Below are 11,407 nucleotides of genomic sequence, written 5' to 3'. Positions count from 1 at the left end.
TTATTTTCTCTTATGTCTAGACAACAAATAGTCATAGAAGCACCTGCATGAGGTCATTTTCTATAGTAGCGGGCTGGGTAGGAAATTGGGACTAACTCTCTGGCTAGAAGCAAACTGAAATTTCTGAATGAAACATAAAATCATCTTCTTAATCAGCTAACAATATGGTACAGAATGACGAGCCAGATCTGAGGGGCAAGTTTGAATCCAGAGAAAAGGGGCAATGACAGTCTCTCACCTTAATCCTTTTCCACTTGGAAGCTTTGAGTTTTGGTTGGAGGGGGCAAATGGAAAGAGGAGAATGGAAATCAGAATCCAGGGTCTGTTCAAGGTGGAAGGTCTAAGAGGAGACTCTCTTCCCCTCCTCACGTTAAGCTGAGACCACAGTGGATACACCCCCAAGGCAAGTTTGCTACTTAGTCAACCAGATTACCCACTCAAATCTACATCATCTTGTGCTCCCCTTTGTTCAGACAGTCATGTCTTTGCGATCCCACAGAACATAGCCTGCCATGCCCATCTGTCCATGGGATTCTCCCAACAAAAATACTGAGGTGGGTTGTCATTCCCTTCTCCATTGAATCTTTCCAATCCAGGAACTGAACTTGCATCTCCTGCACTGGCAGGTGGATTCTTTTCCACTGTGCCCCCTGGGAAGCCCTACATCATCTATGAGACCCCCAAAGGTCAAGACATGAATTTAACTAGATTCCAGAAAGACTAGGTGTGGAACATAAACACTGAAAATCTTCCTGAAAGCAGTAGTTCTCAAATTTGGGCATGTATCAGAATCACACAGAGGGTTGTTAAAACACATACTGCAGTCCTCAACCCCAGTCTTTCTGATTCAGTGGGTCTGAGATGAGGCCCAAGAGTTCACATTTCTAACAAATTCTCCTATGATGCTGATGTTGCACTGCTCTAGATGAATATACCTTTATCCTAGGCAAATTATTTCCACCAAAAAATAAATAAATAAAAATTGCAATGATATCAAGAAGTATATGATACAAGATAAATAATCAATTACTCAAGGAAGTAAATATAAGTAAATATCAAAATCAGAGCAGCAAGACTTCCAGTACTTGAATTAACACACACAGACCACAAAACTAGGATGTTTACTTCATGTCTATGGTTTAAAAAATAAAAATCAAACTTAAAACAACTTTAGGAAGTAGGAAATTGTTAACAGTGATAGCACAGGTTTGAAAAACTGCAAATTGATATTCTGGAAATGAAAAAGAAAGTAAACAAATGAGATTAATGACAGATTAGATGAAGCTGAAGGGAGAATTAGTGAACTCGCAGATAGGTCAGAGGGAAGAATCTAAGTCAGAAATCAGGAAATTATAGTTCACAGGCAAATTCTGGTCTACCACTTGGTTTTGTAAGCAAAGTTTTACTGGAACACAACCATGGTCATTTATTTATGTATGGTCTGTCTGTCAAGGCCTGAACTCGGGTTATGAGAAACTGAGGTATTTAGGAGGCAAAATTTAAGGAGACATTTACTCTCTGGCAAGTGCTGGTTCTGCACTTGCCAAACTCTAAAAGTAAGTACTTTCTTAAATTTAATCCCTTGGCCCTCTCTTAGACTTGGGAGGAGTCATGAGAGGATCATATGAGTAGTCAATATAGGCAGCTATTCATTTTTGCTGTAATAGCTATAATTTGTACAATTTTCTGAGTTTATTTCAATTTTATAAACAAATGTTCCTCTAAATCAGGTTAAAGAAGAAATAACAATAAAAAATAGAAACATTTTAAACTCAAAAATAATGAACATACTATCTATCAAAGTAAGTGGGATGAAGTTAAGACAACAGTGCAACTGTTGGCAAAGCAGGTAAGACAGATACAAGTGATCTGGGCATCTGTGTTAAAAAGCAGTACATCCAATGAGACACCTTCTACTCCTTCTACTTCTACTCCTGAATATACTTCTACTCCTGAATATAAGCCTTCCACTCCTGAATGTAAGCCTTCCACTCCTGAATGTAAGCCTTCTACTCCTGAATATAAGCCTTCAGGATCCCGTGTCCATGTGCCCAAAGTTACATGAACAGGAATGTCTACAGCAGAATATTATACTGTATAGCTATACAATGATTGCATTATAGCAACAAGCAAAAACACGAGTGAATCTTGCAAATGTAATGTTTAAAAGAAGCAAAGAGAGAATAATAAACACCATGTGTGTGCTAAGTCGCTTCAGTCGTGTCCAACTATTTACAACCCCATGGACTGTATCTTGCCAAGCTTCTCTGTTCATGGGACTCTCCAGGCAAGAATACTGGAGGGGGTTTCCATGCCCTTCTCCAGGGGATCTTCCCCACCCAGGGATCAAATCTGCATCTCTTACATCTCCAGCATTGGTAAGCAGGTTCTTTAGCACTAGCACCACTTGGGAAGCCCAATAAATACTGTATTGTTCCACTCATATAAATGTTCAAAAAAGGCAAAACTAAATTTAAGTTAAGAATTGCCTCAAGGTAAGGGGAAATAATTGCCTTCTTGGAAATGACTGAGAAGGTACAGAAAATGATTTTCTGTTTTTAGAATAGTTTATTTATTAATATGAGTAAAGATCATATAGTATTTGCTTTTCAATCATTTACTAAATTATATATTTATTTTATGCACTTTTCCATATATATTTCAAAAATTTTTAAATGTTTAAAAAATAAAATCTGTATATGGGGATTAACTGAATAAAATAGGATTGAGATACCAGTTTTTCTATCTAACTACAGACTTCTATGTATTTCTGAAGCTGCATGCTATCATGGTATGAAATCGTCTAGCAATATACTATAGACTGAGGTTCTTGAAACACCAGCTTCTATGAACCTAAAGAATGTATTAAGCAGTCTGCTGAATGAGTCATTTTAATAAATGTGGAAATAGAAAGTAGATAGGATATTATAATGAAAATGTATGTGTCACTCACCCAACTGCAATATTTATCAACATTTTGCACTCAGTTTTACTTATTCTCTAATTCTTTTTCTGTTTTAAGGGAAAACCCAGATATCATGTAATTCATCTGTAAATATATCAGTATTTCATTTTAACATCACCACCAGGGCACCATTATCATATCAAAAATGTCTGATAATTCTTTAATATCATCAGTGTCCTCTTTGAAAAAAAGAAAGTGTTAGCCACTCAGTCATGCCTGATTGTTTGTGACCTCATGGACTACAGCCCAGGCTTCCTAGGTGGCACTAGTGGTAAAGAATCTACTTGCAATTCAGGAGACACAAGAGACACAGGTTTGATCCCTGGGTTGGGAAGATCCCCTGGAGGAGGGCATGGCAACCTACTCCAGTATTCTTGCCATGAGAATCCCATGGACAGAGAAGCCTGGTGGGCTTCAGTCCATGGGGTCACAAAGAGTTGGACCTAACTGAAGCAACTTAGCACACACGCACAGACTGTAGCCCGCCAGGCTCCTCTGTCCATGGAATTCTCTAGACAAGAATACTGAAGTGGGTTACTATTCCCTTCTCCAAGGGATCTTCCCAAACAAGAGATGGAACCTGGGTCTCCCGCACTGCAGGCAGATTCTTTACTGTCTGAGCCATCAGGGAAGCCCTTGATTGTCCACTTTATCTCAACAATAACTTTATAGTTTTTTTCTTCCCTCTGAAGCAGAATCTACACTAGGTCTACACTCTGCTTCTTAAGTCTTCCCTACTTTTTAATAGACCACTCCCACTTTTTAATGCCATTTATCTATTGTAGAAAATAGATCATTAACACTGTAGATCACCCCACATTCTGGAGTTGGCTGCTTCTTTGAAATAGGAGATAATTTATTTTTCTTTATCTGCCTTTTAATTCCATTTTGGAAGTACACAAACTTACCTTACTACCTTGATGCCACATATAGAAACCAGAGCAGCAGAGTCATCTACTGGTTTGCACAGGTAAGTTCATTTCACACCCTAAGAGAAATAAAGATCACTTTGAAAAACGTTCATTCAGTTGACAACAGTCAGGTCTGAACCACCTAACTAATGCACCTATAATTCCTTGCTACAATCTGAATCTAGTTACAGAAAAGACTTCAGAATGGATGGACTTCTGCACTCACTACGTTTAGGATAATGAACTCTTTTCCAATTAAGTGCTATTTCTAAGCCCTAAATCAGTCTCCCCTGTGCATTCAGGAAAGGCCCTCATTGCACAGAATAGAGTTTCTCATTTGTGGACCGCATACTGTGTCTTCATTACATTCACAGGATGCCAATTCTAGATAAACTTAGAAACGGGACTATCAAAAGCTTTTAAATAGTAAGATTAATAACCAGCTTTCAAATTAACAATACTAAAATTATTTAGTGTCAGTGAGACGGATGATAATATTTAAACTTTTTACAAACAATTTATATTCAACTTAAGAATGAGTATTTGGGGATGCAAATCGGGTTGTGTGTCCAGTTAATTACTTCATTTGCTCTTTATTTATACCAAATCAGAAATTCTTAACTTGTATTAAGACTTAACAAACACACATCAGCAAAAATGAGCTTGAATGTCTTGTGTTTTTGCCTTATAGTTCTAGGTATTTGGATGAAACATGAAATATGTGCAAATTATTAGGAAATTTCATATTACATACTACATCTTGTGTGCTGAAATATGCTAAATTAATTACTATATCACTTTCAAAACTATTTGAATGATTGGGCAGGGGCAGACTGGTAAATGTATTTTGAATTCTCTTTTTGTATTTATGAAAAATATTTCTTCATGTTCTGTTGCAGCATTTAAACTTGTTTTTTAAAAAATGTATCCCAGTGTGTCATTCATTTTCTTTTCTGACAAGTGAAGAAGAAATTTGAAGGCTGAAAAAGAAAAACATTTTTGGCAATTGAGGTGTACATACCAATTTAGACTTCTTAAGAAGTCTGTTGTCTTATCATCAATATTAACATCATGTTGTCACCAAAGTAATAGATTCAGACTATTCAAGTTACTAAGTGTATTTTTGAGATGTGTCACAAAGAAAAAAGTGCCTGAAATCAGATAAATAGACCTTAATCTTTTATTGATGCTGTGAATCCTTAAAGGAATCTTATCCTTCACTTGAAAAGCTCCCAGGAGCAAACTTCCCCTTGACAACTAGCATGCTTTAGAGGGAAAAAGTGAGTCTTGCTTCCCCTTCCAACCTGTGTCTTTGAATAGCAAGCTGAAAGTCAAGACATTCAGTTGCCACCTTTACCATGTTTTCTCTTTACTTGAGTGTTAAACCCAGACTGGACATATTGCCAGCTGTTGGCGGCACACTAGACACTTAACTGTTTGATTATTTTTTTGCATATCAAAACCCTACTTGTGACAAATATAGTGATTACTGCTGTTATTAATACCAAAACTGTTATCCAATCATAGTTTAAACGATTATTCTGCATTTCCCCATATACTAACTAAAAACGGGTTTACATCAGCACATTAAGCAAAATATTGGCCATTAGCACAGATAACCACTCTTCCACAATGTATAGCATGGCCACCTCTCTGATTTTGCCTCCCTCCATTGTCCCCTGTACACACGATGTCCCAGCCAGACAAATCTTTCTTTCACAGGGAAAAGCCCAGCTTTTGCTTGCCACAGGACCTTTGCAAGAGCTTGTCCCTTGATCTTCATGGACAGAGGATTCTATTATTTCATATGGCTGCTTCCTTTTATCATCTTGATCTCCGTTAAAAGCCTCAGTAAAGCCTATTCTAATTTCTAAATCTAATACCACACTCCCAGTCACCTTGCATCATATCCAGAAGGAATATTTTAAAAACTGTTTCATGATCTCTAAAGCATGAGCACTCATCAGAAGGGATACAGGCTGCAAACAGCAAGCCAAGCTAGACTGGTGCATAGTTGCCGAATATACTCCTGACAATGTGAAGTTCCCTGTTCTCTTCAGAGCACTTGCCACTATCTGAAATCAATCCTGACTCGGCAGCTAATTTGCTCCTCTCAATAAGAATATAAGCTCTATGAGAGCAGAGCTTTCTTCACCATTGTATTCCTAGTCCCTACAAATCTGTCACATGTCACCTATGAAATAACAGGTGTTTAGTATCAACCTTGATAAGTGAGTGATTTTGCTCTGAAGAGTACCACTTTGAATGATATCTCCATAGTTTCCACTTCTTATGTGCCATTAGCAATAGCGGTAGATTATCACAGAGGAAAATCTTATTTTGTTTCCATTCTAGGAAAAAAAAAATGAGTTTGCCAAGCATATTATTGAACTTTTCTTAAAACGGATGATACAAAAGCATCAGTGGCTCCCTGCCACTATTTGAGTCCACCTAGCAGACTCAGTCGGAGAAGGCAATGGCACCCCACTCCAGTACTCTTGCCTGGAAAATCCCATGGACGGAGGAGCCTGGTGGGCTGAAGTCCATGGGGTCGCACAGAGTCGGACACGACTGAAGCGACTTAGCAGAAGCAGCAGCAGACTCAGTACTTCCTGACCAGTCCATAGACACTGCCCACTCCCACCAAAGAATCACCAGGGCCACAGACCACACATTAATAAACACTTGTGGGGAGCAAAGTTTGCCTTCAAGTCAATAAACGTCCAAATTTCCAGTAGTGCCAAATTAGGCAATTTCCAACTAAATTCCATGCTATGTGTCTGGGTGAAAGATAAGTAAAACCTAAAGAAAATAGATTAAGTTTTAAAGTGGTATAAAAAAGGACACATATAATTAGAAGGTTCAGTAAAATTTCCACCAGTTTAATAATGATCATGAGAGTTTTTAAACTACGTATAAGGATAGTTGTCACAGAATTTACTAGATGCTTATAAAGTACCAAACACTCTTTTGAATTTTCTTCATCTGTGAAATAAGGATAACAGAACCTACTCTAGGGGTTGTTGTGAGGAATGATAAAATGCACAGGGAGAATTTACCATATTGCCTGACAAGGCAGTAGTAGATGCTCAATAAATATTGCTATGAATAATGATTTCAGCCATTTTAAAAGACAGATATGAAGTACAAATGCTAATAGCTCTAGGAATTTGTGATCTTATCATTTCAGGAATACCCTAACTCTGTCACACTCAAAAACTGGGTAAAGAGTATCAACTGAAGAAAATGTACAACCTAAAATTTGAGAATTATGTTTTATTTGGCAAACTGAGGATTTAAGTCTGGGACACAGCATCTTAGACAGCTCTGAGAAACCACTCCTAAGAGATAAGGGAGGAGCCAGGATATATAGGAGTTTTTGAAACAAAGACAAAATAACCAAAAGATTACTGTTAATTAAAGAAAATCCGATATCTCAAGCTAAAGAATTTAGCACTTTTCTACGTATGGAAGATGCAAGAGTCTGGCTCACTGAAACCATTTGATCTGCTTCCCACTCTCTGGGGCCAGGGTCCTCTGCTTTCCCATCCTGAGTTCCCTTGCAGTAGTGAAGAATCTGCCTGCAGTGCAGGAGATGGGGATTCAATCCTTGGGTCAGGAAGATCCCCTGGAGGAGGAAACAGCACTCCACTCCAATTTTCTCCTGGATAATTCCATGGACAGAAGAGCCTGGAGAGCTGCAGTCCATGGGGTCGTGAAGAGTCGGACACGACTGTGCACACACCCAAGGCACACTGTCAGGGAAAGGGGGCTGTGTGCAGTGGCCGAGGGACAGATGGCAGGAAGCCTTTTTCCGTCCTGAGTCCCCTCAGGGCTCACCATCCAGGCGGTGATAATGTGATGGCTTGACAACGGCAACATCCTTTGTTTACTGATGCAGCAGCAACATTTTCCATTGATGAGAAGGTGGCTCAGAGCTGTGTAAGAAAGCAGCAGCCCTCGCCACCCTTCAGTCTCCCCTAAATGCACTGCTTCAGGAGGGGGCATCAGTTAAAACGCTTATAGTGACTGTGAAACCTCTTCTCCCAAGCTCACATTCCAAAACTTCAACAAATAGGAAACATATTCTTCATACTATATTATAAACATATATAAGTATATTAATATATATGAGTATATAAAATATAGTCATATTATGTTATAGACATTTCACATTATAAACATATATGGCATGAATATAATTGTAGAATTATGCATTCTGATGGGGATTCATAGTGCATCATCCTGCTTTACAGATGAGGGCCCTGCATCTCAGAGGTCAATCTATTGCCCAAGAGTCCTGCAACAACTTTCATTTAATGCATAATGTCTACTGAGTGTTTACTCTGCACAGGTAACCTGCCTGCTATTACAGGGAACAAAACATAAATAAGGCATAAGTTCTGCCTCCAAGCAGTTCACAGTAATGGAAGGGGAGAAAGCACAAGTATCAAACTATGACAATAGAATACACAATACAGATTCTCTCTGATGGATCAAAAAAGAAATTGCTTCAGCCTGGATGCAAAACAGAAAAAGGATTTTTTTTTTTTAAATAAGCCTGTAGGTGAGCCTTGACTGCTGACTCGGCTTCATGGTGGCAGTAGAAGCAAGAGTAGCAGGAGAAAACCAAGGGCAAATTCAGGAGCCACAGAGCCTCCCAACTTAACTGGTGCTTTGGGCAGAGGAACGGTAAAAACTGGTTACAAATCTGTAAATAAAGCTTTCAACTGTGCTGTGGCCAGTCTTAAACATCCAAGTAGACAAGTTTAAACTTAATTCAGAAAGCTGAGAAGACACCACAGGCTCTTCTCCAGGAGAATGGCTTTGTATAAACTGTGGTTTAGGAAGATAGGCCTGTAAGTGTGATGAGAAATGATTTATATCATGGAGGAAGTAGAACTGGGGAGATGAGTTTATCTTGCTGTAATGTAGGTCAGAAATATATCCTCTATCAAGCAGACAGCAGCAAGAGTTGATTGTGTTTGGCAGCACACTGAATCTAGGATGAAGAGTCAAGATAAAAGAGCAGAGGCGAGCTGCTCACAGGCTAGACAAGACCAATAGCAGAGAGAAAGGCCATCTAGGGAGAAAAGATGAACAGCTAGGTTTTGGGCCTTCAGGCTGATGTCCTAACAAAGCACTCCATTCATTTAGGGAAGATAAACGAGCAGTGAGAGCTGGCAGAAGCAGATCCAGGACTTGCAGAAGAGACTGAGGTGAGAAAGCTAGACGTGGAGCCCTCCACAAGGAGGAGGTGATCAGGTTTTGGAGTAAATAATGTCTTCAGAGGGACAGCTGAAGAGAGAGGAGGTGACAGTAGATGAAGGCTTGGGACTGTTTTCTTTCTTTTTACAGGAGAAAGAAGAGTTGTCAGAGGAGCCTGTGAAGAGAGTTTGAAGAAGTGGAAAAGGGCTGATCACCCTTCCTTGCTCTCACAAGCAGTGATTTCTGGGGTGGAAGGAGAGCTAGACAAATGTATGCATGCATGCATGTGTGTATGCGTGTATGTGTGTGTGTGTGTGTGTGTGTGTGTGTGTGTGTGTGTGCAGGGTTGGCCAAAAGGATCATTTGGGTTTTTCCATAACATCCTACAGAAAAATATGAACGAACTTTTTGGCCAAGTACACACACATGTGTGCACACACATGCACACGCACACACATGCACACGCACACACACACAGAGTACATCCTCTACATACAAACAAGTTCCATTCTGAAAGCACATTCATAAGTCTAATTTGTTCATTAAGTCGAACAAACTTAGCCTAGGTAGTCAAGTAATACACTCGGCTATATAGTACTGTACTGTCACGGGTTTATAATCATTTTCACACAAATAATACACAAAAAATAAGGAAAACTTTTCAAATCTTAGACTGCCTTGAAAAGCCCTGAAGCCTGGCATGCTGCAGTCCATGGGGTCGCAAAGAGTCAGACACAAGTTAGCAACTGAACAACATTAGCAACCTCCACTTCTGCACCTTTGAAAGCCTGTGTAGGTTAGTATGTTAGCAGCTCAGTCCTGTACGTTAGTAGCTCAGTCGTGTCCAACTTTTTGCAACCCCATGGACTGTAGCCTGCCAGGCTCCTCTGTTCATGAAATTCTCCAGGCAAGAATATTGGAGTGGGTTGCTATTTTCTTCTCCATTTGAAAGTTTACAACTTGAAGACTCATATGTAGGGAACTTACATAAATATATATATATATATATACACACACACACACACATATATGTGTGTGTGTGTGTATAATACATATATGCAATAAATCTCCCCATGCAAGTCAAAAGAGCAGAAGTCCATTATTACTTCAAGAAGAATGCATCTCTTATCACTATTTAAAATTCCATAGATAGCATACTCACACACCTGTGCTGTTTTTACATTTCCCTTTTCTCCACACTACCTAAAACCATGTATTTCCTGAAGGGAAAAAAAATTTAGTATAAAGAAGGAGATGTAAACCTAAGAAGGATAATTTATGATAGCAACATAGTTTAAAATACAGAAAGAAAATGTAGACTATGAACAGAGTGTTTCATTTTTGTTTGTTTTTGTTGGTTTACTTTTTAGGAGAGGAGGCAGTATGTCTTTCCTTTTTCCTCAGACAGAGATGAAAAATATGTCACTTCTAATGAACATCTACTAAGAGCCTATGACTATGTTCCATACTCTGCATGCTGGAATTAGAGATCAAGATGGAAAAGATGTGCTACAAGAAAAGCAGAGTTTCCCAGGAAGGGCAACCCAGCTGATGAAGCAAGTGAAAATAATCACTTTATGAAATTCTGCTGTGACTGAGCCCTGCATCCAGCACTGAGGCAGCAGAAGACATAGGTCCTATGGGAGAAACGTCTGGATATTTGCTTGTAACTTGGAAGCTTGGAGTGCTACAGTCCATGGGGTCACAAAGAGTTGGACATGACTGAGCCACTGAACTGAACTGGGAGCAAAAACTGAGATTTTGCCAGATAGTTGAGTTATGAAAGGGAAATTCAGGCTGAGAGACTGTAAGCAAAGTTACAGAGAAGTGAAACAGCAGTTTGAGACACTGATGAAGGTCAAGTGGATGAGTTTGGGTCCCGGGACCCCGAGTTCTCAGTGGAGGGAGGTTGGGACACTAATGAAGGTCAAGTGGACTGGTTGGGGTCCTGAGACCCCCATCTTCCCAGTGGAGGGAGGTCTGTGTTGGAGACGGCCAGGGGAGTGGGTCGGAAGGTGAGACACCAGGGACTGAACCTTGAAGTGGGTTCATAAGAAATACACACGGGGAGTGGTCTGCAGCTGCGAGTTCAGGCTCATGAATTTACAGAGAGCTGGGAAGCATAGGCCCATACCATTTCTGTACTTTATCAAGCCCATCTTTGCATGAAATGTTCCCTTGGTATCTCTAATTTTCTTGAAGACATCTCTAGTCTTTCCCATTCTGTTGTTTTCCTCTATTTCTTTGCATTGATCGCTGAGGAAAGCTTTCTTATCTCTTCTTGCTATTCTTTCGAACTCTGCATTCAGATGCTTATATCTTT

Source organism: Bos grunniens, chromosome 8 (assembly GCF_055505025.1).
Source record: "Bos grunniens cultivar Pamir isolate PY7600 chromosome 8, Bosgru_T2T1.0, whole genome shotgun sequence".
NCBI classification, from domain to species: domain Eukaryota; kingdom Metazoa; phylum Chordata; class Mammalia; order Artiodactyla; family Bovidae; genus Bos; species Bos grunniens.
Note: the sequence above shows the minus strand (reverse complement) of the source record.